Source organism: Hipposideros armiger, unplaced genomic scaffold (assembly GCF_001890085.2).
Source record: "Hipposideros armiger isolate ML-2016 unplaced genomic scaffold, ASM189008v1 scaffold_778, whole genome shotgun sequence".
Classification (NCBI taxonomy): Eukaryota; Metazoa; Chordata; class Mammalia; order Chiroptera; family Hipposideridae; genus Hipposideros; species Hipposideros armiger.
Window position 1 is genome coordinate 114,856 of NW_017732128.1, and position 6,198 is coordinate 121,053.

Consider the following 6,198-nt stretch of genomic DNA (forward strand, 5'->3'; position numbering starts at 1 on the left):
AAAATAAGCTTATTTCCATATCTAGAATTTCATTTTTAAATGTTTTTAAGAGAAGAAAAGGAAGTCAGGAATTACTAAAGTGTAAAATGGTAAGTTATTCCAAATAAATCCATGGTACTAAAACGATGTGTTGGAATAAATGAAAGAAAAACTATTATTTCACAGCTTCTGCCAGTTCTTTGTGTTTCTATGGTGGAGACTAAAGGTAGATGAATCTTTTGTTTAGTACAATGCATTATTAATCACCCTTGGTTATTAAAAGAAAGGTATTGTCTGCAATGAAAAGTTTAAGATGAAACAGAGCTGTGTTGCATAAAAAAGAAAACTCATATTCTACGTGGGTGCAAGATTATTCGAACTTTAGAACTTTACATGATTGTTGGACTTCTTGTAAGTAGTCAAGAACTCTTTGATTTTTGGTTTTTTTAAAGTCCTGTGACTCAAAAAGGAAGAGGTTTTAGGGTAGATACTTGGTTAAAGAGTCAGTCTTGCAACAGAAGAGACAAGAAGCAAGAGATATAAAAAAAAACACTTAAATTTTAATTTAATAGCCTTATTTTAATAGTTGTATATTGAATTTTAATTTGCTTTCTATTTAAATTTACAGCCCACTACCACCATTGTATCCCATCACCTCCTCTTTCCCCTCCCATATTTAACGTATCTTTAGTTAATCATGATTTTTACCTGTATTTGTCTTAGTACTGCCTTGGGAAATAAAAAGATGGTAATGTTCTTCCTGAAAACAAAGAACAGTAGCAAGCAGGAAGAAGAGATTATGGACACGTATTACTACAATTTGAACCATTTTGCTTTTTGACTAGGTAATATATTAATTTCTGACTAAGATTTTGACTAGGTTTAGAATTCTAAAACCATAAAAAGAAACAATTAAAAATGTTTTTCCCAAATCTGATTGCTCTTGCCATCTTCCCTCACAAGGGAAACCACTCATATTTTCTGGTATATCAACCCAGAGTTTTTCCTGAATATTTATTTATTTATTTACTTTTTTAAAAATATTTTTATTGGGGAATTGGGGGATGGGAACAGCTCTGGGGAATTGGGGGAAGGGGAACACACAAGTTGCTGTCGTTTTGTTCTTTAGTCTAGCTGTGGAGGACGTTGCTTCACTGGCCCAAGTTGGCACCATCATTGCGCTCTTCCCTGGCGAGGCAGATCAGTTGCCGAATTCTGGACGGCCACTCACTGCAGCTGCTGGCCGCTCACGCTGGCTGCTGGCCACACACGGTAGCCCATGGCAACCCACTGCCACAGAGGCTGCAGCCTACGCCGTCGCCGGCGACTCATGGCAGCCCAGCTCCAGGTTGAGCTGCTGTTCAGCATCTTAGCTGTGGAGGGCAGTGTCACTGGCCCTCAAATGTGGGATCGAACCGGGGCCCCTGGCGTCCCAAGCGAGTTCTTAACCACTGCGCCACTCGGCCGGCCCTTTCCTGAATATTTAAACAAGTACAAATGTACATAGCCATGAGCCTCATAGTGATGTTTCGGTCAATGATGGATCCCATATACCACGGTAGTCTCATAAGATATAATGGAGCTGAATTTTCTGTAAAAAATGGAAGAATATGTATAGTATGGGAGGAATGTTTATTTCTCTAAGGGGAGCAATATCTGTGGGGCTTGGGAATAAATAAATTTCCTCTCACTCACAATATGTCAATTTTGAGTAGATGGTTTCCATCCCAGTCAGTCAGTCACTGACCTGTTTCAGCACAGAGGAGTTTGTCACCACAGTGCTGCATATTCAGAGCATGCTACAGCCCTCCCAGATCTAGCCTGGTTTAACTGAAACGCCTCTCAGGGGAACCCAGTCACCGGAAGTGTGGCCTGCAAACTTAGTAGTAAGGATATGCCATAGGAGAGCTACAAGCGCAGACCTCGTCATCACTGTTCCACAAATTGTCGCTTTTCAGTTTTCTACCTGAATAGAAGATAAATGTCTCTCAGTTGATATATAAAATTGCAGTGTATCCCTTTATTTTCCATCGCTTTTAAATTTCATCGTTTTGCATAGGAGTCTGCCTTGCAGCTGTGTAGTTGGTGACTGTCTCCCCAGAGGCTGAGGTGCCTGCGTCCCTGGCGTGGGGCATTACTGAGCTATGGGTGGAGTAGGCTGTGCCCTCTGAAGCAGCATCTATTTACAATGGAGTTGCAGTCTCCCGAATTCCAGTCACTTTGCACGGAAGGATTAAGGGTCTGGCAGAATTATTTGTCAAAGAAAATCATGAATTACAAATAGCAGGAGGAGCAGTGCGGGATTTGTTAAACAGGGTGAAGCTGCAGGACATGGATTTTGCCACCACTGCCACCCCTACTCAGATGAAGGGGATGTTTCAGAGCGCTGGCGTTCGCATGACAGACAACAAAGGAGAGAAGGACGGGACCATTACTTCCAGGCTTCAGGAAGAAGCATTTGAAATTACTGCACTATGGATTGATGTCACCAATGGAAGACATGCGGAGGTAGAATTCACAACTGGTTGGCAGAAGGATGCTGGGAATCTCACTATAAGTTGTATGTTGTTAGGTTTTGGTAGTCCTTTATTTGACTACTTGAATGGTCATGTAGAAAAAAATAAAGTGAAATTTGTTGGCTATGCTCAACAGGCGCTAAAAGAAGATTATCTTTGAATTTTAAGAAATTTCAGGTTTTATAGGAGAATTGTAGACAAACCTGTTGACCATGATCCTGAGACCTTGGAAGCAACTGCAGAAAATGCCGAAGGCCTAGCTGGTCTATCAGGAGAGATGATTTGGGTAGAACTGAAAAAAAAAAAACTCCTTGGTAACCATGTAAATCATTTCATTCAGCTTGTCTATGATCATGATGTGGCTCCTTACATAGGCTTACTTGCTAGTGCAAGTTTAGAAGAATTTAACGAAGTCAGTAAAAACGTTGAAGATTTTTCACCAAAGCCAATGACTCTCTTTGCCTCAGAATTCAAAGTACTGGATGTTTACAAAATTGGATTTGAGATTGAAGATTTCAAAAGAAGAGAAAAACCTTAGTTTGTTTATAGTTAAAAATAGGAGAGATTTAATTAAAGCAACAGACAGTTCAGAACCATTGAAACCTTATCAAGACTTCATCACGGATTCTAGGAAATCTGAGCAAGTACGTACTTGTTTATGCGAACGACTGAAACACCAAGGAGAGCTCAGTCTTCTAAAGGAAATGTAGCAGTGAGCAGTGGTCCATTCCTTCATACTCTGTGAGGGGCCATGACATCAGAAAAGTGGTCATTTCTTCAGGAAAATAAATTGGGGCTCTATTGCAACAGTTTTGAAAACAGTGGGGAAAAAGTAGATACCAAATAGAAAAAGATGAACTTTTGAATTCCACAATCAAGGCCTAAAATCAAAGACCTCTGGCTACCAAAAGCCAGGAAATTTTTGGTAAGAGTGATTTTTTTCCCCTTCCCCTTAGTGAGGTTTAAGAGACTTGCATACAATATGTGACAATTAAATTCACGAACTCAACCTAGAAAAAGTGCTACATACCTCATTGCTGAATATTACTATGTACTCTCCTTGGGAAGTCATGCACCAACGTCAGTGCCTAGTCCACCCCTCAAAGCAATTTTGGAACTCTTTTTCTAGAATGGCCATCAAAGCTGTCATCATATTACCCTTTATGTCCTGAATATCATCAAAATACCTCCTTTCATCATTTCCTGTATCTTCAGGTAAAGAACGAAATCATTGGGTGCCAGGTCAGATGAGTAGGGAGAGCATTCCAATACAGTTATTTGTTTACTGGAAAAAACTCCCTCACAGTCAGTGCCATGTGAGCTGGTCCACTGTTGTGATGCAAGAGCCGTGAATTGTTGGCGAAAAGTTCAGGCCATTTTTTTATCTAACTTTTTCATGCAGCCTTTTAAGCACTTCCAAATAGTTAACTTGGTTAACTGTTTGTCCAGTTAGTATAAATTCATAATGAATAATCCCTCTGATATTATAAAAGGTTAGCAACATTGTTGCAACAAGTTTGCTAATTTAATTGTCAGACCTCATATGTAGTAGACATAAAAGCCAGTTCAGAGGACCTTTTCAAAAAAATACATTTCAGACACTAAACTGAAGTCTGCCTCCTTTTAGCCCAATTTATGTCACTGAACCTTATTATTCTTTTGGAATAGTGCCAGAGAAAAGCATAGTTGGCTTCATCTATGTTAATCTGGCTAAGTTTTTTTTTGTTTTGTTTTTTTTGCATAGGGCAGTACTAAAATTTATCTCAAAAAGTGGTAACTGTTTTGAAGAAAAAAATGTTTTGGTGTTTGCAATTGGAATGACTTATTTTATACAACAATTGTCTATAATTGTCAGTTCTTATCTGAATTCCAGAATAAACTTGTACTTAAAATAAAACAAAAAACAAACAAACAAAAGATCTTGTCTAGATTTCAAAGTATGGTCCTGGACCAGCATTATTATCATCACCTGGGAACTATTAGAAATGCAAATCTTCAGATCTCACTGAGATCTAAAAACAGAAACCTGGTGGTGGGGCCCAGTGCTATGTTTTAACAAGCCCTCCAGGTGATTCTGATTTACATTCAAGTTTGAGAACAACTGCGAACAGTCAGTCCCATTATAAAAGCTAGCTAGAACCTCAGATGCTAGAGCTAATGTTAGCTGCAGAGGAACCAAAACAGCTAGATGTTACTGTTGCCAGAGGTCACTTCTAAATGGTAAGTTTCTTTCCAAGATTCTACCTGGTTTGGTACATAACTCTTTGAATTTTGTTATAAAATTTAACATTGATGACCTATAAATATCAAATATCACTTTACCTTTAAGAATGCAAGGGTTCCAAATAAAATTCTTCCAGCCAGACTACCAACCTGGAGCTCTAGTTTTAGATGCAGAAAAGCAAGTGTTTGCAGCCATGAGTATTCAATGTGATTATCATCACTGCAAAATTAATGTTCATGTTGACTATCGAAAAATAATTAAAGACAACTAAGGATACAAACAAACTAAAAATTCATGAAGCAAACAGTCTCCCTTAGGGAGAACTCCTTTATGGTCTGAAGGCAGGGAGCTCTTCTGCGATAAAGAAGAAAGAACAAGGAAGAGAAAACTAGAAAATATCTAATTGGATGGTGCCACACAGTCAACTTTCTTTGGGGTGAGAAGGAACAAGGAAATAAGTGTAGAGCCCAGAACTGGATTGGTGTTTGGGGCTTGGCGGCTGTATGTACTGTGTTTGGTCAAGGAAGCATTTACAGTGACACAAATGTATATTCTAAGTTTCAGTTTGCTGATGTGGCACCTTGGACTGATGTGGCTCTGTCTTGGGCCTAGAATTTATTTCAACACTATCAACTCCTTTTTGTAGTCTTGCATTTTTCTAGTCTCATCATGATGGAGGCAGTATTGACTAAAAAAGTAATGAAACATAGCTTATTTATTTGAGTATACTGATATTTTACTCAAGATTTTTTGAAACACATTTATGAGTGAATTTGAGTGTGTGTGTGTGTGTGTGTGTGTGTGTGTGTGTGACAGAGACAGAGAAAGAGTTATTTCGAACAGTCTTCTTTTTATGATATCCTAAATAAATTGGTTCTTTAAACATTTGATAGTATTCATTGTGATACCATCTAACTGTATTACTTTAATTTAATTTTTGAAAATTGTATTCATTTATTTTCTAGTTGACAAATTCTGTAATTCATCTATGGAAAGTTATCTTTTAAGATGTTTCTTTTCTATTCTGAGATATGCTTAAATAAACTGAGAATATTAGAAAATTTAACTCTATATATGTATCATTTCTTTTTTGCATTTCTTCATTCTTTTCCCATTATTAAATTTTTTGAAATAGTTTATCATTTAAAAAAGTTTAAAAGTCAAATTTTTTGGAATTTTATTCTTTTGGAATTTTTTATTTAGATTTGTACTGTCTTTTAGATAACATCTAACTTTATCTGCATTAATTCTCTGTTTGACCTTCCTCCTCTTTGTTTTGATATTTTCTCATCTTTTATAAGATCTTGAATTTAGTTGTAGCCATTTATTCTTTTATGAATATAAGTGTTAATTCTATCACTTTATTTCTCTTTACCTCTGAGCAACACTTTATCTTATCAAATTGTTTTTGATACATACTGCTTGCATTTTTAATTATTTAAAGATTTTTATTAAAATATAACTAATGTACTATATTAA

The 6,198-nt window shown here is 37.0% G+C and overlaps 1 pseudogene; it reads left to right on the top strand.

Moving 5' to 3' along the window:
- Positions 1 to 372: 372 nt before the first annotated feature.
- On the top strand, positions 373 to 3,380 carry LOC109374027 (CCA tRNA nucleotidyltransferase 1, mitochondrial-like; annotated as a pseudogene).
- The last annotated feature ends 2,818 nt before the right edge of the window (positions 3,381 to 6,198 follow it).